The following is a 14507-nucleotide window of genomic DNA, read 5'->3' as shown; positions in this document are numbered from 1 at the left end:
TCCGGTTTGACCTCTCTTCACCCCATGCCAGGGTACCCCCATCATTTCTCTTCGACCCCTGCAGCTCCAGCCGCCTCTTCATAGCTTGAGGGTAGGGGAGGAGCTCCGGACGTGGGACCAGGTGCTGTGCCCAGCAGGTGGCTTGGGGGGCAAACCCCACTGTTTGATGCATCTCGGCCATGCGTTGATGCGAGATCAATGGACGGGTGCAGGGGGGTCGGCACGGGTAGTGAGTGCCCCACCCTTGACCATGTGGCCAACTCGAAGATCTTGTGCCGGCCCTACACATCCCCCTCCTGTTTGTCGCCTCCTAAACCTAGACCCTGGAGTCTAGCTGGGACGTGGACTTGTTTTGGTTGGCTTGCCAGAGGCAGCGAACACTGTGGTTGCTCACCCAAGCTGGCTGGTGGGAGGATAATGGGGCAGCATGGAGCTCCTTACCTCCTGATGAGGTCTCTGTCTCCAAGGGGATGTTCCCTCTAGCCAGACCCCAAAGGGCCCAGCCACTTGACCGAAGGGGTCCTGCATAGATAGATCTCCAGTGACCCACTTGCCCACCACCCTGTGAGCAAGCTTATAGTATGGGCTCAGTAGCTGTTTGTTTACCGATTGTAAGGGCTCTGCCCCTGCCCCTACCCCAATTTCGGGAGTGTTTTAGACCAGAGACTCTGGGCCTCCTTGGACTGTTGCCAGTCACAGTTCATGCCATTGTTCAGAAGGACATACCCTGAAGGTGGCCTAAGCAGGGGGTTAGATCCCAGGCTGCAAGGGGGCACCAATATCCCGAGCCCCTGCAGCCTCTGGCCCTTGTCGCTTCCCTGTCCTGGTGCGTGCAAACAGCAGCCTTGGGCCTACCACTGGGGTCTGTGGGGGATGAGGAGGGGATAAGTGAACTCCTGCCTGGTCCTGGCAGAATACTTTGTGATCCTTAGGGGCCCTACCTCGTCCTGTGGTTAGGGTTTCTGGGGAGGTGCTAGCTGGGGAAAACAGGGAAGCTGAGAGGCAGAGGCACCAGTTACCCTTGCACTCAGCAGGATCCAGAGGGAGGCTCCCAACCGTGCCCCTTTCTCCTCAGAAGCTGAGAAGGCACCACCCCCTAAACCTCAGTTTCCCCCTTCAGCATAGAAATGAGAACAGAATCAGACAAGGCCAGTTTGGATCCTGTGCCCTGGGCTGCTGGTGGTTACTTGATAATGGACGTCTGTATAGAACTTGAAAGAGTGGCCTGCTGTGCATTGGAGAGCAGGAGGGAGGTCTTGCCATAAAACCCCATGGGGTGGGAAATAGCAGGGGGGATGGTCACCTTGCATAGCTAAAATTCACAAGAGTCCCTGAGACTGACTCCAGTGAACTGCATTGGGCCTTTAGGAGAGACCCAAGGTGGAGCCAAGACTCCTGGCAGAGGACAGAGATGTGCTATCCCCTCTCAGGTAAGGGGTCTGTGTAAAGGGCGTGGCAGGTGACCAGACAATTTTCCTAGGATGCAGGCTCCCAGGTCTGTGACTTTGGCACAAGCCCCAGTCCAGTGACCTGACAATTTGGGAGTTGGGTTCCTCATGTGGGACTCCCACTTCCTCTCTAGTAACCTGCATGACCAGGGTTCTCACTCCTGAAGCTCTGTGTATGTGACCAGTGAATGTAGTGAGGTGCTTTCCTGGTGCTGCTCCCAGCATTAGCCCTGGGGTGTGGGGCAGTGCACTTAGGCAGCAGAGTTCTCTAAAAACGGGGAGGGCATGCAGATCTTCCACAGACCCTGTAGCTAGCCCCCATCTAGACACACCCCCAATGCCAGTACCCACCTTCAATTGGGGCTCCAACCCCCTGAGTGCAAGCAGACTCATGCCTGCCTCAACAGCAATAAGGCCTTTGTGTGGTGGGCAGAAACCGGATAATTCATTCTGAGGAGAGGCCCTTTCTGTGGAGCCAGAGCAGAACTTTTCTGCAAGAGCTTGAAGCTCCTTCAACAACAGTGCACCCATGGGCACGAGAAGTCCCAATTTTGGTAATCGTCATCGAGCACCAGAGGACCCGGCAGTGAGAAGCCCCAGGGAGTGCACGGGGCCTTCGGCCATTGGTGGAAACGGCTCACTCACTGGGGCACCCACATAGCCAGCGGTTGCACTCCTTCGTGTGCGGCAACTGTGGGCAAGTCCTTCGTGTGTACCTGGGTAGGCACATGGGCAGCGGCCCTCCAAGTGCTCCTCAGTGACTGCTCCATCCATCATCCTTCAGCATGGTAGGTTCCACACAGGACTCCATACCGAGCCCTGACTTTGTCCCTGTACAGGGAGACAGAAGACCCTGAGTCAGAGCATTCAATGTCCAGATACCCAGAGCATCAAGAAAGGGAGTGGGATAGGCCCAGTGCCCCGAGACACACACACACAGCATGAGCAGAAAGTTGGGGCAGTCAGGATGGGTTGCTGGATGCCATACATGAGGTGAATCAGCTCAATAAAATTAGATGTGTTTATGTGAGGCAGGAGCCACGAGATAACGAGCAGATGAGGGTGACATAAATGGGTGGGGAGGCCTCACCAGCCCATCCTGAGCAAGCAGGGTTAGCGTCACCTTTGGAGCTGGGGGTTCTCAAATGGGGCACATATTAGAATCAACTGTGGAGTTTTGACACACATGCTCGAGCCCCAACCCAGAGGTTCCAGCGATTTCATTGGTCTAGAGAACAGCCCGCTCACCCAGGCTTTTCAGAGCTACCCAACGTGTCTCCCACCCCCAACTCTTGTTCCCCTGGCGAGGCTGCAAATGGCAGATCGTTTCTGGGTCCCGAACTCCCAGAAGTCTGACTGGAAGCAAGGGCTATCAAACACCCGCTTGGCTCGGACAGGCGGCACTGCTCGTTTGTCTGGGCCGCCGTTTCCTGGGCGACCACGCAAGTTCACGCCTCGCCTACTGGGTGTGGATGGCCGCGGTTGCCATGACAGCTGGGAGTCCTGGGGTTGGACAGCCGGGGCGGCGGAACTACGTTTCCCTACAGCCCCCGCGACGGCTCCGGCTCTGGCTCTCCGGCGGAGGCACAGTGCCGCGACGGCCCGTAGGAAGAGGGAAGAAGGCTTCGTGCTGCGTGCGAGGCGGGGACCAGGGCACCCGTGCGGGCCGCCCCCCAAGCTGGTATGTGGCGTTCGGCGCGTACCCGCGACCCCAGCTTGCGAGGCGGGCTCCTCCGGGCGCTCAGCGCGGCCGCCGCCCCCTGCTCCCTCCACACCCTGGCGTGTAGGTCTCCCGGCAGAGGCCGCGCGTTTCCGGTCCGCTAGCCCAGGGTCCGGGCTGGCCACTGCAGGTGCGGCCTTCAGTTCCGGCGGCGGGGCGGCCCTAGTTCTGGCTCCCGCGTGTCCAATCTTGAGTGTGGAGACTGAGGCCCACGTGAGAGGCACCAGGCCCAGGACCCGTCGTCTCGACTCTCAAAATCAAGCCCATATCCTCCGCTTGGCCGACGCGGCCTCCCGACTGCCTCCAGTCCCGCCTCCCGGCCTTTGCGCTTGCCGTTTCCCTTTACTTGTCCCCAGACACAACGGCTCCTCTTCCTCCTTCAGTCCCAGTTAAGTGTCCCTTCCTCAAAGAGACCTAAGAAGCCATTCTTTCCTACGTGCTGGCGCTACCCCGCGTTTGTTCTTTTTCACCTCACTAATTTAATTTTCCTCCATGTTCATTCACGCCCTGTAAGGATCCCCCGGTTGGCTCCGCCGCATCCACCGACCCAGACACGGTAGATGGCCTGAGAGTGCTGAAACTTCCGTGTCCTCCAGGGCCAGGGCCAGGAAGATGGAGGCACCGTGGGGAGGACAGGCACAGAACGGAGTTTTGTCCGCACTCGGGGCACTCCTGCCCTATGGGGTCATGCACTGCGTGTACAGTGTAGAATAGGGCAGATGGTTATCAGCCTCAGTGGGCTGTGCCCAAACTCTGAGGAAGGTCAGCCCCACTAACCTTTTTCCGGTGTGCTGTTGTCATGTTCTTCAGGGCTCAGCCTGGGACACGTTCATCTCTCAGCCCCCTGTTTGCCCCAAGGTGGCTGCTTTGTGCCCTGGTCCCATCCACCAGCAGCCCCGGAAACCCATAGAAAGACTGGGTGAGCACTCAGGGTGCAGGGCATGCTCATCCAGGGCAGATGGGAGGTCACTGGGACAGCTGCAGTGCAGGGTTGGGGACAGGCTCCCGGGAGCCCTTGCCGAGCTCAGCCTCAGTTCTCAGGTCTGTGACTGGAAGGAAGGTCATCCAGGGACCAGTAGGGCAGTTGAAAGGTGTAGACTGGGAGCAGGGCAAGAGAGGCAGGGAGACTCTTCCCTGGTCTGCAGCTTCCATCTGCCGTCTAGTGCTGGGAGGCAGGTTTCTGCCACCGTAGATGAACAGAGGAAGATACCTATGGGAGCAGGGTGTCTGCGGACAGTTCCGGAGATGCCCTGGGTACATGGCTAATGGTTGACCCTTGGTCCCCACATCCTGTAAGTTTGGGGTGCCTTCCTGCTAGGTGGGAGCTGCTCCTTTTTCCTGGGACCACCCAGTCTTACCTGATCCTCTGCATCACCACGGATCAGGAGAGCTCCCACACATAACCCACTCATCCTATGAAGGGTGCTGGACCAGTCTCCATATTAATATTCTGTGGCTGTTATAATAAATAATTACCAATTAGGTGGCTTAAAACAAGAGAAATTTATTCTCAGTTTTGGAGGCCAGAAGTCTGAAATAAAGATGTCAGCAGGGCTCTACTCTTAAGGCTCTGAGGTGGAAACCATCCCATGCAACTGTCCTGGCACCTGGTGGGTCCATTTGTAACTTGGGTCATGGCGCCAACACTCAATCTTGGCCTTCTCTTCTCTCTGTCTCTCTCTTATAAGGATTCTTATTTTTGGATTTAGGACCCACCCAGGGAGTTCAGGATGATCTCATCTCAAGATCCTTAACTACATGTGCAAAACTCCTTTCCCAGCTAAGGTACTTTCACAGGTTCTGGGGGTTAGGGTATGGATGTATCTTTTGGGGGTGGGGGGACCATTCAGTCCACTACAGCTTTCTTCGGTGGCATCTGTCCAGTCCTGAGTGACCTGACACTCCAGACCACCCATCCCGTGGCCTGTCCACTGATTCCTTGGTGATTGGCTGTCTCCAGTTGGCCAGGCTGTCCCAGATGTGTTCTTCAACCCTGGTGGGTCCTTGGGCTCTGGGTCCCTAAGGTTCCAGGAGGTCATGTAGAATGCTGGCCTGGGGACCTGCTCTGGCTGCCAGCTATTGTGCAAACCAGGGTATGAGGCCAGCAGCCATGACCCTGTAGGGAAGCATTTACTGGAAGCCCTGGGGCGGAGGCATGGCAGGCACCCAGGTCCCACTCACTGTCCTTCACACCTGGAATGCAGTGACCTGGTGTCCTGTCAGAGAGACCTGGATCCTGGCTAAGAGGCTTCCAGGATGTACATTTGTGGAAGCCCTGGTTCCTCCCCAGGGATGATACACAGAAACCTGAGTGCCTTCCCTCCTGCTGCATGGCGCTCACTGTGGGCCCCCCCCCCCCCCCTTCTCTGTGAGGGGCCAGAGTTCGCTCTGGAGTGACAGCTGTATGAGGAAGAGAGGAGTGATAGTCCCCACATCCGTGCTTATGGCTTCCCCCACAATTCTGTAGTTGGCCCCCTGCAAGGTCAGCCTGATCTTTGGGAGGCTGACCAGGGAACTCTGCAGAACTTTTGGTGCCTAGAGGCAGAGGCTGAGGGGGTGCAGAGGACGCTGGGGAGGTGGGTGGGATGGGCCTGCTTCTCACAGCTCTCTGTGACTGGCATTCACCCGCCAGAGGGCGAAGCCCATGCCTGTAAGAGGCAGAAGCTGAATGCTGTGCGTGGCAGTGGGAGCCAGTGCCTAAACTGAGTGTGGAGGACACGGCTCCATGGTCAGACAGCGGGGCACACCCTGTGTCCTGCCCTTGCCAAGTCACAGCTTCCCACATGTAAATCAGTGCTGGCAGTGCCCGGGGGCTTGAGACACCATAAAGCATCACCCCGTGCTCCAGCTTGTGGCCCATCACGTACAGCAGATGTGTCTAGCTTCCCATCAAGAGTTTTCTCGAAATGAGTGGATTAAGAGACCCTTGGCTGAAGAAAAGTATGGGCCTGGGGAGAATGCAGAGGTTCAGCCTCTGATGTGAAAACTGCTTGGTGTGCAGTCAGCGTGGCCAGGTGGGAGAAGTTTTTATTTTATCTATCTATCTATCTATCTATCTATCTATCTATCTATCTATTTTCAAATTTAACCATGCATCCTGTATATATGTTTTTTACCATTTAATTTAATTTTAAAATTTACATTCAAGTTACTTAGCATATAGTGCAGCAATGATTTCAGGAGTAGATTCCTTAATGCCCCTGACCCATTTAGCCCACCTCCCCTCCCACAACCTCTCCAGTAACCCTCTGTTCTCCATATTTAAGAGTCTCTTGTGTTATGTCTCCCTCCCTGTTTTTGTATTATTTTTGCTTTCCTTCCCTTATGTTCATCTGTCTTGTGTCTTAAAGTCCTCATATGAGTGAAGTCATATATTTGTCTTTCTCTGACTGACTAATCCACGTAGTTGCAAATGGCAAAATTTCATGCTTTTTGATTGCCAAATAATACTCCATTGTATATGTATACCACATCTTTATCCATTCATCAGTCGATGGACATTTGGGCTCTTTCCATACTTTGGCTATTGTTGATACTGCTGCTATAAACATTGGGGTGCATGTGCCCCTTTGAAACAGCACATCTATATATTGGATAAATACATAGTAGTGCAATTGCTGGGTTGTAGGGGAGTTCTATTTTCAATTTCCTGAGGGACCTCCATACTGTTTTCCAGAGTGGCTGCACCAGCTTGCATTGCCACCAACAATGCAAAAGAGGTCCTCTTTCTCCGCATCCTCGTCAACATCTGTTGTTGCCTAAGTTGTTAATGCTAGCCATTCTGACAGGTGTAAGATGGTATCTCATTGTGGTTTTGCTTTGTATTTCCCTGATGATGAGTGATGTTGAGCATTTTTTCATGTGTCAGTTGGCCATCTGGGGATCTTCTTTGGAGAAGTGTCCATTCATGTCTTTTGCCCATTTCTTCACTAGATTATTTGTTTTTTGGGTGTTGAGTTTGATAAGTTCTTTATAGATTTTGGATACTAACACTTTATCAGATGTCATTTGCAAATATCTTCTCCCATTCTGTTGGTTGCCTTTTCGTTTTGCTCTTTTTCCTTCATTGTGCAGAAGCTTTTTATTTTGATGAGGTCCCAATAATTCATTTTTGCTTTTGTTTCCCTTGCCCCTGGAGACGTGTTGAGTAAGAAGTTCCTGTGGCCGAGGTCACAAAGGTTGTTGTCTGTTTTCTTCTCTAGGATTTTGATGGCTTCCTGTCTTATGTTTAGGTCTTTCACCCATTTTGAGTTTATTTGTTTGTATCGTGTAAGAAAGTGGTCCATGTTCATTCTTCTGCATGTCACTGTCCGGTTTTCCCAGCACCATTTGCTGAAGAGACTATTTTACTCCATTGGATATTCTTTCCTGCTTTGTCAAAGATTAGTTGGCCATCCGTTTGTGGGTCCATTTCTGGGTTCTCTATTCTGTTCCATTGATCTGAGTGTCTGTTTTTGTGCCAGTACCATACTGTCTTGATGACTACAGCTTTGTAATACAGCTTGAAGTCCGTATATTTCATTTTTACCTAACACTTTTGAAGACCTTGCTTTTCTCATTACAAAAGCATTGTTTAAAACACACAAACACGTACCTCTGTCCCATGCATTACTGTGCCTGTGGCCCGAGCTCAGATGACATCCTGGATGCTGCAGAATGGACTCACCCAGGCAGACACCTGGGCACACCAAAGGCAGGAATATTTATGCTCGGGTATATTCTGTTGTTTTGTTTTGTTTTGTTTTTGAAGTATAGTTCATATAATATAAATGAACCATTTTGAAGTGTACAATTCACTTTGGTTTTTAGTATAATTTTTAGTTTTTAATATATTTGCTATGTTGTGCAACAATCACCATTGTCTAATTCCTGAACATTTCCAGCACCCCAAAATGAAATTGCATACTCATTAAGCAGTTACCCCCCCATACTTCCTTCCCTCAGCCCTTGGCAATTACCAATACAGTCTTTGTCTCTGGATTTGCCTATTCTGGATTTTTCACATAAATGGAATTGTGCAGTGTGGTCTTTTTGTGTCTAGCTTCTTTCACTGAGCTTACTGTTTTCTGAGGTCCAATCACGTATTAGTATTTCATTCCATTTTATTGCTGAGTAATACTTCCTTGTATGAACAGACCACATCTTGTTTATCCATTCTTCAGGTGATGGACATTTGAGTTATTACTACCTTTGGGCTATTATATAAAAAATGCTGTAGTGAACATTTGTGTACAAATTTTTGCTTGAATAGTGGTTTTCACTTCTCTTGGATAAATATTTAGGAGTGGGATTGCTGTGTCATGTGCTAACTCCATGTTTAACCTTTTGGGGAATTGCCAGGCTGTTTTCTACAGTAGCTAGCTCCATCGTTTTCCATTCCCACCAGCTGTGTGGGAGTACATTGTGCAATTGCCTTTTTTTCTTCCAGCTCTTTCTGCCTATCTGTCCTCATTAGGACAAAGTCTGAGTGTGGTGAGTTAGCTGGAAGAGGCTGATCAGTCCACCCCAACAGTTTTGTCAATCCCAGTGTACAAGTGATACTTTTTGAAACCTGGACCCCCAATGTGTCTATTTTATTTGCACAGCAAGCCGCTCATTCTAGAGAAAGCTCCTCCCTTGACCTTCCCCAGGCAGGCCATCAGGACCCTGCAGGAGTCATGGCCACTGAGCCTGGCTCCATCAGCCCTGGGCATGGTGTCTGTTGCAGGTTAGATTCATATCCATCTGTTGTTGGGATGGTCAGCACTGGAGGGCAGAAGGAACCCACAACTGCTGTTCTTGGAGAGCTGCAGACAGGCAGAAACCCAGTAACAGGGTGGGATAGCAGCCACTTCCCACCTGGAAAGAATATCTGTGGACTCAAATCCATAGGTGCTTGGGAAAGAGATGTTTCTCTCTCAGCCTCCCACTGGCTCCCATGGTGACAGATCACTCTGTTAGGGCCCCATGGACAGTCTGGCACTGGGGGACAACATGCTTGCCCAGTGGCACCCAGATGTCCTCAAACTTGCTTGAAGTCCCTCATTTTGGGGCTCTGAGCACCTCTGCTTGGGTCTCAATCTCCAGGTGGTTAAATTGTCAGTTGGAGAAACCAAGGCACAAAGTGGTAGTTGCCACAATGGGGAAGGTGTTGGATTTCCAAGGAATTAGCCCTGATCAGTACCACCCATGGGAGAGGGAACCAGCAAGGATCAATATCCTTATGGGCCTGAATGTGGACCCATGAAACCTTAGTCAACCCAGATGCTAAGTGGCTTTGAGATTCAGATGGAGAAAGGTAGCCTCATCTGTCCTGGGTCTAAGGCCAGTCTCACACAGGCCTGGAGGCTACAGGAGGTTTGGCAGTTATCACATGTGACCCGAGTGAGGACTGTCCTTATTGCCATCTTTGTTTCTTTGGAGAATGCGCCAGACCATTGACTTGCTGAACATGTGACCATACAAACCACCCTTAATATGGGCCCTTCCACTTCCCATGCTCCATTGATGGCCCAGCTGCTTCTATGACCCCTCAAGATCTGTGGAACGTGTCAAACTCTGTATTTTCACCTTTTATGTACATAATTTTCACTCCAAAACATTTTTATCCAGATCACTGACTGTCAACAAATCTTTCCCATTGTGGTTGTGATGTCCAAGGGCAAAATAATCCACCAGAGACTGTTGGGAGCAGCATCCTGAAAAGAACCACATCTGGTTACTCTGAAGTGTCCTTGGCTGAAAACGTGTAGAGAGATTTGGTTAAATGCTTCCTGATTCTTTTTAGTTCCAAGCCAACTTATTTCAGGTCACTGGTGCCCCTGGGCACCTGCTTTTTAGAAATTAGCAAAAATGACAGAAAAGCAACAGTCGGTCAAGGAAGAGTTGGTGAAAACAGTTTCATCAAATAGACTCAAATTTCTGGAACTTTTGATAAAGGAATATCTATCTGCCTTCCACAGAAAAGGGAACAGAATGAAAGAACAAGAGCCCGAGCTCTCGTGCTCAGTGAAGTGTTGATTTAATGCACTTACATACTCAAACTCCAGAGGCTGTGCTGGGCAAGTCCATATTTGTTCTGGAAGTAGCAAGAACTTAGGAAGAATTCTCATTCTTACCATGGACTCTTTTTTTTTTTTTTTTTTTTTTTTTAATAAAAAGTTTTTTCAAGTTTATTTTTGTGAGAGAGAGACAGAACGTAAGTGGGAGAGGGGCAGAGAGAGAAGGAGACACAGAATCTGAAGCAGGCTCCAGGCCCCGAGCTGTCGGCACAGAGCCTGATGCAGGTCTCAGACTTGTGAACCAGGAAATCATGACCTGAGACAAAGTCGGAGGTTTAACCAACTGAGCCACCAAGGTACCCCTACCATGAACTCTTTAACAGGTCAATCCTCTCTTAGTGACTGTCATTGATCAGTAACCTAATCAACATGCAAGTCCTCTTCTTCCTCCTTTCCATATTCCTACCCATCAGGTGGGCCTTCTCTGTCTGACCCTTCCATGTATGTTTGCTGCACATCAGATTCACTCCCCCCGCTCTGCATATTTTAGTTATGGCCCGCCAAGTGAGCCCCTACCCAGATGGGACTGTTCTGAGCTGCATGTGTATTAGATTCCAGGCTAAACTTCCATAGTTTTGTTTAATCTGAATGGCATCTTGATGCACATACTGTGTTTTCCCAGTAAACCATATGCAGAGCTCAAAAAGCCACTGTTGTGGGAGAATAATGCACCCCACCTTCCTCAAAAGATGTATGTGTCCTAGTCCCTAGAACCTATGAATATATTATTTCACACAACAAAAGGGACTATAAGGTGTGATAATGGATCTTGATGCGGGAGATTATCCTGGTTTATTTATGATGGGCCCAATGTAATCACAACATCTTTGTATAAGAAGAGGCAGGAGGGGCAGAATCTGATGTTTCACTGCTGGCTCTGAAGATGGAAGACAGGGCCACAAGACAAGGAAAGTAGGTGGGATCTAGAATCTAGAAAAGGCAAGCAAACATATCCTGCCTTTGAGCCTCCAGAAGGAAGCAACACTGCTGAAACCTTGCTTTATGTGAGATAATAAATTTGCATTGTTTTAAGCCACTAAATTTGTGGTGATTTGTTATAGCAGCAATGGAAAACTAACAGCCACAGTGGCATTTGGAAATAGTCATAGCAGGCATCAGGCCTTCTTGGTGTTGGTTGTTGCTGGAGTGAGCAGGGCCCCTCCATTCAGCTGTTTGCATTTACATTTACCATACCCGTTTTGTGGTTATACCCAAAGACAACTCAATCTTTTACAGAAACCTAGAACATGTATTCTGGAGAGACATTCTATTATTGAAAAATCAATCCTTGGTAGACATAAGAGGATTTATGAAGGAGGTAAACTCTACCACTGGTCACTATGCCATGAATGACCTGTAACCATCAACAGGTTTTGATCTGAAAACATTCAAACCAAAGAAAAACCCATTGGTATGATATATGTAATAAAATTTCCCATCAAGCCTCAACACAAGAGAATTCTTTTCGGGGAGAACCTAGGAATGTGACCAGGTGGGCTCAGTTCCACTTCAGTGACAGCTTACTGCCTTACTGACTGAAAACACTAAAACTAACTCCTGCCCAAACCATGCTTCACAGGTTGGCTAGGGCACTACTCATTACATTCGCTGTCACTCATCAGGGTCCCTGACAACGGAACAGCCACTATCTCCAACATAGCTGGACACTAATATGAAAGATAGAAAAGGAATTCTCGGGGTCTCACACCTCTTAATTGAAAGTGTAGCCCAACAGCTGCAGGGTACTTCTCACCGCTCATTGGCCAGAATGAATCACATGACAGGGTCTCTCATGAGGCTGTAGTCCTCTGAAGCATGATGGGTTCAAGGGTCCACTACTAAGATGGCTCACTTATATGGTTGGCAAGTGGTTCCTGTCTAAAGGGCTTCTCCGTAGAGCTGCTTGAGTGTCCTCATGACATGGGAGTTGACTCCCCTCGCCCCCCAGAGCAAGCGATTCAAGAGTCCAAGTCACACACTGTCACTTATGCCATATTCTACCGGTGACACAGACCATCCCTGATTCAATGTAGGAGAAAACCATACCAACAAAGGTGTGACTATCAGGAGGTGAGGATTGTTGGCAGTCCTCTTGAATGCTGGTTACTATACCATCTAAGTGAGAAGCATAAGGAAAAGCTTTTGCTGGTAGTCCAACTTCATCAAGCATTAGAAAGTCCATATGAACAAGGAGTTGAATGGCTACTGGGATGGCTAGGAGTACGGTAGCCTTTGAGTCCAGTCAAAACCAGGGACTTCCTGGGAGACATTGTGTGTCCTATGGTACAGATGGACTAAAATACCCAACAATCCCCTTTTCTCTTCCTGCATCCACAAACCTATGTTTTTCAGGCTCCCTGAAGTTACCCAGAGCCACGTGAATGAGTTCTGGCTAATGGAATGTGGACAGGAGTGATGGATAACATAAAATGGCCTACATCATCTTTTTCACTTGTTTCATCAGTCAGCTGGACAGAGGAGATTCAGCAGAAAATCCTGAGAAGGACATAAAGAACAGCAGAGACCCAGGATAGAAGGAGCTTGGGTACCTAAATCAAGGACAATCTTCTAGGAAGGTCACTTGACCCACTTGAGACTGTGACATGAGCAAAAAGGAAGTCTGTATTGTGTTGAGCCACTGAGATCCTGGGATTGTTTGTTAGTGTAGTCACTGTTACGTGCTGTTAGTGAATACATCTTTTTAAAAAACTAAAATCATAGAGCTCCTGGCTGGCTCAGTCAGTAGAGCACGTGACTCTTGATCTTGGGGTCATGAGTTCAAGCCCTAAGTTGGGCATGGAGCCTACTTAAGAAAAAAAGAACTAAAATTGTGACTCTCATGCAAGTATAAAATGAACATGTGTCAAAGATTTTGTTTCTTAATAAGGTGTTACAACCAGTTTTTTGAGGGTGGAAGAAGGGACCATAAGCAAGGAATACTAGGAATGCAGTTTAAATGTTGAAAAGGCAAGGATATGAATTCTCCCCTAGAACCTCCAGAAAGAGGGTAGCCTTCCTGCCACTCCAATTTCAGCTCAATGATACTGATTTCAGACTTCAGGCACCCAGAACTGTGAAAGAATGCATTTCCGGTATTTTAAGCCATCAGGTTTGTGGTAATATGTTATAGCAGCCACAGGAAACTAATACACTGTCCTTCATTTCTGCCTCTCTGTGTGGGCTCCATTCTCTTGACAGGTTCTCCCTTCACGAGACACGAAGGCTGCACCTGTACCTGCTGACAGGTATTCAGGGTTTAAAGTTCCACAGGAAATACAAGCCCTAATAGTTCAGAAAGAATCCCTGCCCCGTGAAACCCATAGGTCCAAGTAGGTCATCTGTGGATCCTGAGTCAATCCTGAGGGCCAAGGGGAATTGGATGCTGTCTACCTGAGTCATGCATTCACACTTGCCCAAACCCAAATTGAGTGGGGGCAACTGAGAGACTTTTACACAGATAAGAACGATCCCAGCTCGGACGTGTTATCGGACCCGCGCCCCCGGCTCCCACGGCCTGGCCTCGCAGGCGCGCTCTGGGACCACTGAGAGTAAGGTCTCCACGCCGCCCAGAGCAGCCCGCAAGTGGCTCGGCCAAGTGGGGTCGGGACGGAAGTGCGGTAGCCCGAGAGTCGGTGGGCTCTGCTCGCTCTTCCGTGAGCCACGTAGGTCATTTATTGTCCGTCTATTCACCCTTCCATTCGTTACTCCTGCTCTCGTTCCCCAGGCCCGCCAACATTCCTAACTCCGTTTATTCATGCATTCGTTCAGGCCTCCTCCCGGCGCTCCTGGTTCCCGCTTCCGAGCCTTTGCATGTGCCTTCTGCACGCCAGCATCCAACCTCCACTCTCACTTGCCCGGTGTGATCCAAGCCCAGAGCTTCCTGAGGCCAAAACCCCCTTTGGACGTCTCCTGCTCAGTGTCCCTCCCCTTCTCCCACTTTGTATTTTTTCACCCAGTCCCCAGTAGGTGAGAGCCCGGGCATTGGGGGTTGGGAGTAGACACAAATAGTCACTTGTGACCCGTCGGATGAGAGCCCATTGGCGTGGGAGACGGGACCTTACTGGGGAGGTGGCCACAGACCATGGTGATTAGGCATTCTGGGGGGAAAAGAGGAGGAAAAGGCTTTCAGGTGGAAAAAGAGCACGCAAGGTGAGTATGAGGACGGTGGGAGGCTGGAGCAGTGAAGGCAATCGGGACGACCTTCAGGGATTTGGATACTATCCCAAGATGGGCAGACTCCCAGGCAGGAAGGCCGGGTTAGAGGGGACGGAGGGCTGGGCAGCTCTGAAGCATAAGTCC

At 50.0% G+C, this 14507-nt stretch overlaps 1 long non-coding RNA gene across 1 annotated transcript; it reads left to right on the top strand.

Annotated features, from left to right (window-relative positions):
• The first annotated feature begins 2771 nt into the window (after positions 1–2771).
• LOC147573927 (uncharacterized) lies at positions 2772–13376 on the top strand. The gene is made up of 2 exons (XR_015244483.1): positions 2772–4953; positions 12561–13376. It is a non-coding gene; the product is annotated as an uncharacterized LOC147573927 (long non-coding RNA).
• The last annotated feature ends 1131 nt before the right edge of the window (positions 13377–14507 follow it).

The sequence above is a fragment of the Puma concolor genome, chromosome E2 (assembly GCF_028749965.1).
Source record: "Puma concolor isolate L17-30 chromosome E2, mPumCon1.1.hap2, whole genome shotgun sequence".
NCBI lineage: Eukaryota > Metazoa > Chordata > Mammalia > Carnivora > Felidae > Puma > Puma concolor.
Note: the sequence above shows the minus strand (reverse complement) of the source record. Positions and strands in the feature narration are given on the sequence as shown.